We start from the raw sequence: 12,302 nt of genomic DNA, 5'->3' as shown, positions 1-12,302 counted from the left end.
AGCTCCATGTGGCCTGTGGGGTGGAGCGGGGAGGAAAGTGGCTCATGGAGACTAAGAGTAAATTATAGAGTCTTGAAAAAAGTGATACTGCACAGTTTCTGTAATCCTTGATAAGGTTTCAACAGTGAAAATATACAAGAATTGAAAGGGGTTTGGCCCTCACTTATTTATCTTGTAAATGTTTTCCTTGATCCTGATCTTGGAAAATAGAAAACTATGATTTTCCTTCACATGGGAGGAATTACTATTTATATTCAGTGTATTGCACAGCTGAGCATGGACACCCTGTGTGCTCTGAGCTCTCCAGGATGACTTCCAGCTGTCTGTTGATAGTGTCCTTGTGGCTCTGGCGTGATGGAAAAACTCCCTGGAGCTGACTCACTGCTGCATGAAGTGACCACCCCAGATGAGCCTTTGTCCCAGAGCTCCCTGGTCCTCCCTGCACTGCTCTCCCTGACTCTCCTCTCATATATATCCCCTCCATCCTTGATGAGAAAATCACTCACTTTTTGTGTTATACCATCACTATGAGGCAGGAACACAATTCATTTATTGAATAAAGATTTGTGTCTAAACCACACGTGCTTTATAAAAATTTCTTCAAAGTTTGTATTCCTGAATCATGGGGGTTTGGGTGGAAAATTAGGGAAATCACTCACCTCATGGAGACATTTCCCTTCTTGAGGAACTCCCACGTCTGACTGGAGACACACACATGTCCTCATTTCCAGTAGGAAACACTGGATTAACTGTGTGAGGCTCTGCTGTCTTCCAAGAGCTCTGCAGATGGTGATGGCCTCAGAAACATGGTCATGAATGATCCTGCCTCATTGTGTATCACAGGTTAGGAGGGACTGAAAAGGACAACCTTAGGGCCACATCTCAATATGGAACCTTCAGGGGTTTTGATTCTGTTTGTCTTCTTGCAATATTTTCTTCTTCCCTTCAATTTTTTGTCTGATTTAAAAACCTGTTTCATTTATATAAAACCTGGATAAGGTGCCTGCAGGTCTTGGAGAGCTCTCTTTATGTAGAATCAACACTGCAGAGGATGCTGTGGGTTGCTGGGGTGACTCAAGAATGATGAGCACGTCATATGTGTGTGAGAAACATGGACATTGTGACAAAGGAGGCCATTCTCCTGTCTGATGGGTTCAAGACACTGGCAAGTGAGGCCTGTATGGTTAGTGCACATGCACCACAGTCTATCCAAGGACAATGGAGAATGCACTTGACCTGAGAATGTGCTGAGAATTCACGAAAGGAACTAGTACACAAGTCAGCCTAATGTCTCCCAGGAGGACTTGGTATGAGAGGAGGAAAAGGCTGTTCCAAGATCCAGCCATGATCACCAGTAAAGGAGAATGAAGTGCGGAAGGCCATTTGTGGGGCTGCCAGTGGCAGGACCTGTTAGAGGAACTGTCTTCCACATAGAACAGTACAGTTGTAATAACTCTGAAAATTAACAACATGAAAATTCTGATTGTATTTATTTGTTATGAGAACGATCTCTTCTGCTGACAGAGGCAAAGGCAGCAGCATCGTGGGCAGTTTGAACGGGCCTAGTGCCATCTTCCTGGAGACATGTGAATGTTAGAAGCCCAAAGCTTCTCCTCTGAGACTCCATAAGGGATTCCCAATGACCCAAACAAGGCAGAGGGCATCTTCTTTTCTCTGAGGACTCTGCATGGCATGGAGAAGAGACGGATACCTGGTTAAGACAGAAAACTGTCACAAGGTAGGAGTCATTCCCTGAGCCCAGTGTCAGTCACAGACGAGGATGGAATTCACTGAACCCAGTGTCAGTCACGGATCAGGGTGAAGTCAACACCACAATTAGTTCTAATAACAATAAGTCTGGGACTACACTCAAAACCAAGTGCCACTTTGGTGAGGGACACACTCCCAACCAGTCCCTTCATGCAGATTTAATATGGAAAGTACTGCCTTAGGTTTGCTGAAGCTACAAGAGACACCTATTGCACTCTACAGTGCATCACAGAACAGCACAAAGCAAAGAACAAGCCAGGAGCAAACAGCAGCTCCAAGTGCATATGTGCCAAAAGCTATCAGAGCAGTGGCCATTCCAAGTCAGGAGAAGAAAGACCGCAGTTGTTGGTTGTCAGTGTCCTAGCACCCTGCACACAACAGCAATTGATGTGGCTTCTGCAAAGGCAAGAAGGCCTTGCATTCAAAGCACAATCAGATCTCGACTCTGATGATGCCCCACACACATCAAGAGGACGGGACCGTGTTGATGGCTACATAATGGAGCACTCTAGGATGGGCAGGGCAGGCCTCTCAAGCAGGTGTGAAATGGCTTCAGAAAGCCAGGAGAGGAGACTGGCTCAGGGCTTTTTTTTTCTGGTTGGGGAGTGAGACCACATTGTGTGTCCTTGTGTGTGGGCAGGGGCTTGTGTGGTTTGACTCTCCTACCAGAGACAAAGGAGAACACACCCAGATTTCTTATCAGCTTGTCCAGATGTGGTGCAGCTGTGGAGGAAGGAAGGGGAAGGCTTGAAGTTCGTCAACAGGGGAGCATCAACGCCTGGAGTCGGACTCTTGTTACACCTAAAAATTGTACTAACAGGGGGAAAAGAAAGACACATGCATATTATGGGTCCAAAGCAATCGGAGTCCATAACAAATGAAAAGAACAAGTATAACTAAGCAAACGACAACAACAGCAACAATAATAAAGCTATTATTGAGAGTTCTTGTTCCGACATCTGAGGAGAGATTGTTCACTGTCTCAATTTCTTTGCTTCTTCCAAAGGCTGTGGGTCAACTGTCTGCTTCCAAATATCTGTTGCCTCTGAAAGATTTCTGAGAATCCTAAGGTAGACCCCTTGTACTGGAGTAGCCCTCCAAGGTGTGGAATGCTGAATTGCTTCCTCAAATGTAACATGCTAATCCTGGGACTGACTCTGGAGTTTCACTGATGTCTTTGTTGTAAAGACACACAATAATGTCTCTTCCATGAGATTCAGAAGCATTTTTTCTTTGATGTTTCTTTGAGCAGAGACACATCATGGCTGTAGATCCTGAGGAGGATGTCTAGCACGATGTGGGGAGGCAGCTTGAATCTTTTGATGGTGGGAGAGGATGTGAGCATGGCTCATGTGATGGTCAAGTTTATGTGTCAACTTGACTGGGTCCTGTGGTGCTTACGTTTTTCTTGAAACATTTCTCTGGGTGCGTCTGTGATGGTGTTTTTGGATGAGATTAACATTTAACTCCGTATATGAGTAAAGGAGATTGCCCTTCATAATGTAAGTGGGTCTCTTCCAATTAGTTGAGGCCTAAATAGAGCAAACGGTTCACCTACCCTCATGTAAAAGAGGCTTCTCCCTGCTTGGCAGCCTTCAAAATGGGACACTGATTTTTTTCCTGCCTCAGACTCCTACCAAAACATCGGTTCTTCTTGGGTCTGGAGTCTGCTAGTCTTGCAACTAGAACTATGCCACCAACTCTCCTGGGTCTTTGGTTTACCACTCATCCTCAATATCCAGGACTTGCCAGATTCCACAATCACACAAGTTATGTGAGCCAATTCCATAGAGTAAATCTCTCTCTCTCTCTCTCTCCCTCCCCCCCATATATATGCACACATATGTCCTTTTGGTTCGGTTCCTCTGTAGAATCCTGACTAATATAACTCACTTGCAATATTTATCCTGTCTTTATGCAATAGAGAAGACTCTAGTGTCAGAGACGAATCCCTGAATACATAACCCTGCACTGGCTAAGTCAGAGGGCAATGACAAATGTGTCCTTGCAGGATGACCTGTAATTCCACAATGTAGAAGGAAGACCTTTGGCAAGGGGAGTTCAGAGGTTGCTGAAATTTGGCTGATTTTAATTTAAGGAGGTCACTAGTTCTTTTGACCTTTCCAGACCATTTGGGGTGGGAAGGATATTGTAGTATTTGAGAAGAGAAAATCACTTTCAGAATTATTTCATGATGATTCCTATAAGGAGGGTGTCTCAGTCAGTTCATATAAAATTTAGAATGCCTCAGGTTGGTGACATACATCCAAGCACATTTGTAGCAAGTGTAAGACTGTAACGTTTTGGTAAGGAAAGGCATCAAATCACTCAGACAGAAGACAACCAATAAATGTCACACATCCAAAGGTCAAGGGTGGCATTGTGATGAAAACCAAGGCTTCCAGGAAAATCGCAGCCCAGAATGGGAAAGCTAGTGTTTCCTGTGTCTGTGGGCTGGGTATCAGTCTGTGAACAAAGGAGTAGCATGGACACAACATCCTTGCTGTTCTTCTCCTTGATGGAAACTCTCCTCTGTGAGTGTCTCAGAGATTGGCAGAAAAGAGGATGAAACATGAGGGCTCCTCTGTCTCACTGTGTCTGCCTTTCCCTGGGTGTCTTGTCCCAGATGAGCTCAGGAGGTAGGCTCAGGTTTGGTGATGGTCTCAGGAGAGGGACTAAGTCAATAAGGTACCTGGTAGCCAGTGGTCATGCACACGCTGAGCCTTCCTTCCCAAGGAGAATCTTGACTCCAGAGACACATCCAAGAACCAGTTCTCCCTGAAGCTGAGCTCAATGACCAGCCAGGACAGGGCTATGTATTACTGTGCAAGAGTTATAGTGATGGGAAGGCAGGGTGAGCCAAGACAGAAATTTCCCGGCAGAGAGACAGCAGGGGCTGGGCTGCAGGGGGCGCTCAGGACCTCCAGGGAGCTCTTAGGACCCACAGAGCCCAGAGATGAGATTCAGAAGGGGTGGAGAAGGAGATTCTTGTTGGGACCAGAGATTTCCACTCCAAGCTCTATAGGCTGCTTCCAAGGACAATTCGAGTTTTGCCGTTGAGCACTAATTTCTCAGATTCTCATCACAGCTCAAAAATGAGGAAGTGGTATTGTCTGTTTGTTAATTATACATCTCCAGTGACTAGGGACATCTGCTTCACCAATTTCTCCTATGTCCTATTTTTCATTCTTGACAAAGAGAACATCCTGAGGGCTCTCAACTACTCTGTGATTGTGAAACATTTCCCACAAGCAGTGACCCCAGTACAGTCCGTACACCTGTGTCCTGAACTCAGGCTCTCTACTCACCCTGGCACACACTGTCCCCACATGGGCTCTTCCTTCAGACAGGCACAAATGACCCTCACAACACACAAGACCAGAGTCTCTCTCTCCCCTACAACTCCTTATCCTCTTGCTCCTCGTCTATTTGGGTGGATGTGGAAACCCACCCCAATATCGTCCTCTGTATTCTACTGTCTAAATTCTCACTGCATCTCTCCTAGACCCTGAGCTCCATGGGCCTGGAGCCCTACTCACCCTTTGCAGCCCCCACAGTACCAGGCACAGGAAGGAGGTTGAATAAGCATGTTTGAATTAATGTGCCAATAGTTCATCTCCCAACATTTATCTAAGATATCCACCCACTCATGAATACCCGGGGCAGGATGCACTCATGAATACCCAGGGCAGGATGCACTCATGAATACCCAGGGCAGGATGCACTCATGAATACCCAGGGCAGGATGCACTCAGGTGGTCTTAAGCTGGCCATGCAGAGTCCATGTGTCATTCACACATATGGTGCAAGGTCACACACATACTTTTACAAGACTGGCCTGTGTCAGGTGGGGCACATCCAGCTGCTGATCCCCAGGAACCTCTAACAACTCACAGTCCTTATGTTGGAGGATGTCCAGATGGAACCACCTGACGTAAACTGTCATGGTAGATGGCTGATGGGTGACTATGGTAAGACAGAGATCAGGTAATCGAGTGGGTGTGCTGGGCACTCCGCTTCTCACAGTGGCAGCCCATGTATACACTCAGATGTTTGCGAGTTAAAGTTACGTAAAAGAACTGAAGTTGGACTGAGAGAGACTGGAAGTGTGGCTAGCAGAAAATTTTTGAAATGTAGAAAAAACAATGAGCTAATTGTGCTACTTCAGAAGTTGAATAAATAGTAGACAGTAAGTATTACTCTAAGTAAAAATTTTAAGAATATTGTTATCTGACTTTATACTCTCTTACATTCTCTGAAAGTATAAATCAGTTTGGTAGTACACTTAAGGAGCTAATGACAATCAATCGTACGTATCTAGTCTACCAGTTCTACTTCAACTTTTGCAGTTAAAAAGGACATTGCAAATGCTGCCAGGTGTTCTCATTGTCTGTCTTTATATTCACATTCTGTACTTAGAGCAAAGCACTGACATTAAATGTGCGCTGCTCCTCCCAAAATCTTTGACGGATGGAAAGAAATCTTGGTAATGTGCAAGCGTCATGCAACCTGTCTTGGTTCAGAGTGACCAATAGGAGACACGTCACTTCCACAACCCCCAACCAGGACATATGATGGGATAAGCCCAATATGGTATTAAAATAAAAAGTGACAATTTCTTGAGGGATGTATAGCCTAAAGATTCGGGAATCATTTCAAAGTCATTGAACTGTAGAGAATTCAATAACAGGAATTGTGCATTAATTTGGGGTGTAATAACCTGCTCTCACTGTCATTAAATACTTAATTTTTGAGAATGGCAACATTGTATTAATTTTACAGTGAGCCCTCACTCACTTTGTGCAGTCATTCTGCTGGTGACTTGAGACCATGTAAAGAGTCTTTGACGTAACATCTTTCAATATTCAGGGAAATATGCACTAACAGGATTAGATATAGGCTGGGTGTGATCAGATGTTTTGAGATTTTTTAGTTCAGATAACCTCATGTGTTGGATTGCTTTCAGGGTTGCATAGAATATGGAGCCATTTGGGCTTCCAACAGCAGTAGCGTCCTCTTTTATTCTGAAGAACATTTCCATATCCACTAATCATGAAGGTGGTCCATTATCTCTACATCAAGGTGAACAGGATTAACTCACTCTGTCATGTAGGTCATTTCACCTGTTTAGATCTGTTACATATATATACATATAAGCTAGCCTACTCTAGTCAGCTCACATTCTGTCTTGGAAAAATATGAGTTTATTCATGTGATCAAATAAAAATGGATCATGAGGAAAGTCCAGAAGAATTCACACAATACATCCACTAATTCATGGATGCCTTCACAAAGCATGCAGTGATACAGCCCCCTAAAATCAAAGCCTGAAGCCTGAGCTGAAAATAGATGGGAGCTGAACCCAGAGTCTAGAGATGACTTTTGTCACTTGTGCTCCTCGTGTGCTCAGGAGTTCTGAACAGGGAGATCTCCAAGCTAAGATTATATTTTCCAGGCATTTCCATGCTCTGTAACAGGAGAAAAAAGATATAATCATATCTCCCATGTAAATTGGAGATTGAAATAGGGCAAGATGCTACTGGCGGGAATGCCAAGATGCACCCCCACTTTGGGAAAATCTACCCTTTTCTAATAAGATCTAACACAAAAAAATGCCATGTGACCCAACAATTAAAATGTTTCATATATTGCTGGAAGAGATACGAATTGATGGTCCGTGTCTATGGTTAGCAATACTATAATATATAGTTAAATTTTTGTTAAAATGATAGGTCTTATGCTAAATGTTCTTTTCAGAGAAATGAGGCAGGGACAAACTTTTGGAGGTGATGCCTTCCTTGATGTTTTTGGTTTTGGTGATGATTTCATGAGTGTGTAATTATTGGAAAACATACCAATGTGTATACACATTCAACATGCACAATTTTTGGTAAGTCAATCAAGCCTCAATAATAAAAAATAAAACAACCTAAAAATCTATCTTCACACAAAATGTTTTATGCAGGTATGTATGGTAGCCTTATTTACAGACAACACAAAGTGGGATGAACCAAGACATCGTCCAATGTAGGAATGAATAAACAATGGCTGCTGTATAGAAAGAAAATGGGGAAAAAGCAACACACACAGGAACATGGATGAACCTCACATACATCACCCCACATGAAAGAACCCAGCTCCAAAGTGCACACACTGCCTGCGTCCATCCGTCTGCTATGGAACCTGCAAACTGAAGGCACTTAGAGACGATCAGTGGTGGCCAAGGCTGTGGAATTGAAAGGGGTTGACTGGAAGTGGAAATGATGTATTTATGTGAAGTGATGCAAATATCCTCTATCTTGATTATGATGTTCACATGACTGTGTCTGCTTATAATATTTATATTATTCCTCCACAAAGGTCTAATTATCCCACTTATATGATAAATATTAATGAAATTTTATTCAAAAATTTTTCTCTCAACACTGTGTATTCTGGCCAGTCTTACCTTGGTACTTTTTCAGAGGTTGTGGATAATAGATTTTCCTATCAATAGGTAGATATGTAGTTCAGTTAATGAAAATAGTCTCTAAGAAAATGACTATAGCGTTGGCTGATTGGTATGGAATAGACGTTAGAATAATTTAAAAAATGAAATCGAGGTGATTGATGGATAGAGTATGGAAAACTTTACCTATGTGGCTTCTTTAACTATTACAAATTATACCGAGTCTTATTGATCAATGGACAGGAAACTCATTGCTTAATCCTAAAGGAGAGACAGTAATTTACCCCAAAGAAGACAAGAAGGATGCTCCTGGTGGGTAGAAGGGTCGCCCGACATGAGATTTCAATGATCATAAATATTAGCGTAGAGGGACACTGTAGGAACACAGAAGGATGGAGCTCTTGCTCCTGATCATCCCAGAGCCCATGACCCCTGACATGTAGGATCTTGAGACCAGCAGGAAGGGGAAGCAGCAAGAGCCCTGGGGGAGGGGAGGTACTTGTCTGCAGGGGGCACTCAGGACCCTCTGACAATGGGTCCCAGGCCCAGGGCAGGTACAGAGAGAGGCTCAGGATAGAGGGGTTTCCTGTCAGGGTCTGAAGTTTTTGGTCTTGTGAGCAAATCTGTGCCTGAGGCCCTGTCTGTGTTTTCCTGCCTCTGAGTCCCAATTCTCCTTTATGGCATCAGACCCTGGGAAAATCTGTCAGTTACTCCTCTGGAATCACCAGCTCGATAATGGGAAGATGTTGGATTATACAGATGTGTAGTCTCTGTTCTTATTTGACCTCATTTCCATCTAAAGGTGTGCTTCTTTCTGATGTGTGCAATTAGGTTCATTTGATCTATTCATTGGGGTGTGTAAGGATGATTTATCACAGACCCGTAGGCAAAATTATACAACCTCCAACGCCTCAAAAGAGGTACGACATCTTCTAGCCTGCCTATGCCAACGGTGTAGTTATTCAGATAAAATCATATTTATAAATGTCCAGCCTACTAGTGTAGTGATTAAGTTTACACATTCTGCTTGGCAGCTGGTGGTCACGTGTTCAGATCCCAGGAGCAGACCTAGAAAGCATTCATCAGCCCAGGCTGTTGTACAGTTCAAAATACAGAATAAAGAAAGATTTTCACAGATGTTAGCTCAGTGATGATCTTCCTCAAGCTAAAAGAGGAGGATTGGCAACAGATGTTAGCTCAGGGCCAACCTTCCTCACACACACACAAAAAAATTAAAATCATAAACTCTTACCGTAAAGAGAGTAGGAGCCTCAAAGGACTATCCCTTTTTCTAGAATTATGCTTATTCCAAAAGTACATCACGTGTTGTTTTAAGAGTGAAAATATGATGTTTAAATATTCAGAATTGTGGATGCTTTGTTGTATTCTTATGGTTTGCGAAGATGATGTCTATGTTGCCAATACCCTATAGTGTGTCTTAAAAATTCTGTAAAATCTATCTGTCAGATTATCTATCTATCTATCTATCTATCTATCTATCATCTACCTATCTATCTATCTATCTAATCTACCATCTATTTAGAGTGTACTCATCTACCTTGGCATTTATCCTATTGGCACATGCTTTCAGGACTATGAACATTATCTCTCAAATTTCTTATTAGACTCCTGATATTAGATCCCGATAACTTCCAAGTTAGCCCTTCTGTTATTTTCAAGATGGTTATTTGAATACCCACTCCGTATGTAAGTCGTTGATGATCTCTGCAGTATCACCAGATATGTTATAACTTTTCTATAAAATTGATCACCACTACAGTTAGTAAATAGCTTCCTGTTTGAAGTGGATTTCTCAGAGGAAAACAGGAACCCTCCAACCACAGAAACTATTTCTGCAGGTCCCACAGAGGGTGGCCTGGCAGTGGTGCAAGTGCATTTGAGGATGGAGGCGCTTCTTTCATTCTTTACAGAGTGGTTTCTGCAATCAAAGCCCTTCCAAGTGAAACATCAGGAATCAGAGGAGCCCCAGCCAATCTGTGCATTGGACGTTGTTGTTCAGATCAAAAGAAGGTCAAAAGAGCTTAAATTAAAATAAATCTGATCTCCGGGAAGAGGGGCCTTTATTTGTCATTGCATTTACACCACAATTGACATCAAATTTATGTTTCCACGAAATTGTATTTCTATTAGTTGTTAACATTTATCATATTTAATCTTTATTTAGATTTGTGGAGGTGTTGGGAAATAACGTTTATCCTTTTTAACATCTATTTCATAGATATTGGGATTAAATTGATTTTTGATTTACTCATCTGTTCCAACAATGATCAGAAAGGTGTGGCTGTCTTTTGACATGTTTCCACCCCAACTTCCTAGAGAAAGTGCTCTCCCTTTGAGACCAGCATGCCTTTTGGGCTCAATGAAGAGACACCCTACAGGGGCCCTAGAAGGACTGTGGACCCTGATCAGTCCCTCCCCACTTATAAGGACTGGGCTCACTCATATGCAAATTTCTCTTGAAGCTCTAGCCTAAAATCCACTCTTGTGCTGTGGGAGCTCATAGCTCTCTGCTCAGACAGGTCTAGGGTCTCTGGGGAAGGCAGAGCTGTGGTCTAGAAGAAGATGAGGCTGTTGGGTCTTCTCCTTTGTCTTGTGACGGCTTACCAGGGTGAGTCTCTCAGATGTCATACCTGGGTCTATGGGGATGGTTGTGACTGCATGTCACTTACAGAGACTGATTCTCCTTGTTCCCAGGTGTCCTGTCCCAGGTGCAGCTGCAGGAGTCGGGCCCAGGACTGGTGAAGCCCTCACAGACCCTCTCCCTCACCTGCACTGTCACTGGTTACTCCATCACCAGTGGTTACTACTGGAGCTGGATCCGTCAGCCCCCAGGAAAGAGGCTGGAGTGGATGGGCTCCATATATTATAGTGGTAGCACTTACTACAGCCCATCCCTCAAGAGCCGCATCACCATCTCCACAGACACGTCCCAGAACCAGTCCTCCCTGCAGCTGAGCTCCGTGACCACCAAGGACACAGCTGTGTATTACTGTGCCAGAGATACAGTGAGAGGAAGTCTGTGTGAACCCAGACACAAACCTCCCTACAAGGAGAAAGGAGGGGCTGGGCTGCAGGGCGTGCTGAGGACACCAGGGGGCATTCAGAACCTACTAAACACAAAGACTGGAGGCAGGGTCAGGTGCAGAGGAGGGTGGGGAAGGGATTTCCTTTGGGATCAGGGAGATCCTCTCCAAGGTCTCAGCTGCCTTCGGGGAAATTTCCTGTTTTCTTCTTGTCTCTCTATTTTCTCGTTTTCACAGTGCAGCCAACAAACAAGGCTGTCAACTTGCCTGTGTGCAGATGAGAGAGAACTAGAGACTAGGAAATTTTCCTTCAGCTTCCTATAGGTCCTGCTGATGCGGGGTCGGTGAGCCGAGGAGTTGAAAGAAAGATTTCTTAGACTCTCAAGATCTGGCAGTAGTGCTCTTTTATTTAGAGAGTAATGTGGAATAGCATGGGGACACGACCCATGGGCAGTCAGAGCTTCTGCTGCCCTGAGTTGAAGGTTAGGGCTAATTTTATAAGGCATGGGTACGTGACTTATTTTTACTGGAAAAAAGAAAAGATGATGTAAAAAGTCATTAAATGATTTCAGTGCAGATGGGGTCTGGTTATTGTGCGGTCATATAACTTTAGATATGAATCTAGCCATATAGATCGGCATGCAGGTGAGGATGCCCCGGGCTTCTCTCCCTGGGGCAGTCCTAATTCATACCATAAAAAAGTCCACTGGGTCATATAGTTTGGCATGTAGGCCAGGTCACCTTGGGCTTCTCTAGCTGGGGCAGGCTTAATCCACATCACTGCTTTTCTGGCTTGACAAAGACAACCCATTGAGGATTATCATCGTCCCTGAGAAACACCAGCACAGTCCAGGCACTTTGTGTGCTGAGCTCATGTTCTCTGCCCTCAGAGGGGTGAACACTGACCTCACATGTTGTGAGCATCCCCCTAGGACGTCTTCCCCATGGGGTTCTTTGTTCTCCTTGTTACAGTTTAAGCTATTGCTAATTATCCATTTGGGTGGACATTGAGGATCAAGGATTGCCTCCTTCTGTAGCTG

The sequence above is a fragment of the Equus caballus genome, chromosome 24 (genome assembly GCF_041296265.1).
Source record: "Equus caballus isolate H_3958 breed thoroughbred chromosome 24, TB-T2T, whole genome shotgun sequence".
Taxonomy (NCBI): Eukaryota; Metazoa; Chordata; class Mammalia; order Perissodactyla; family Equidae; genus Equus; species Equus caballus.
This window is presented reverse-complemented; position numbering follows the sequence as displayed.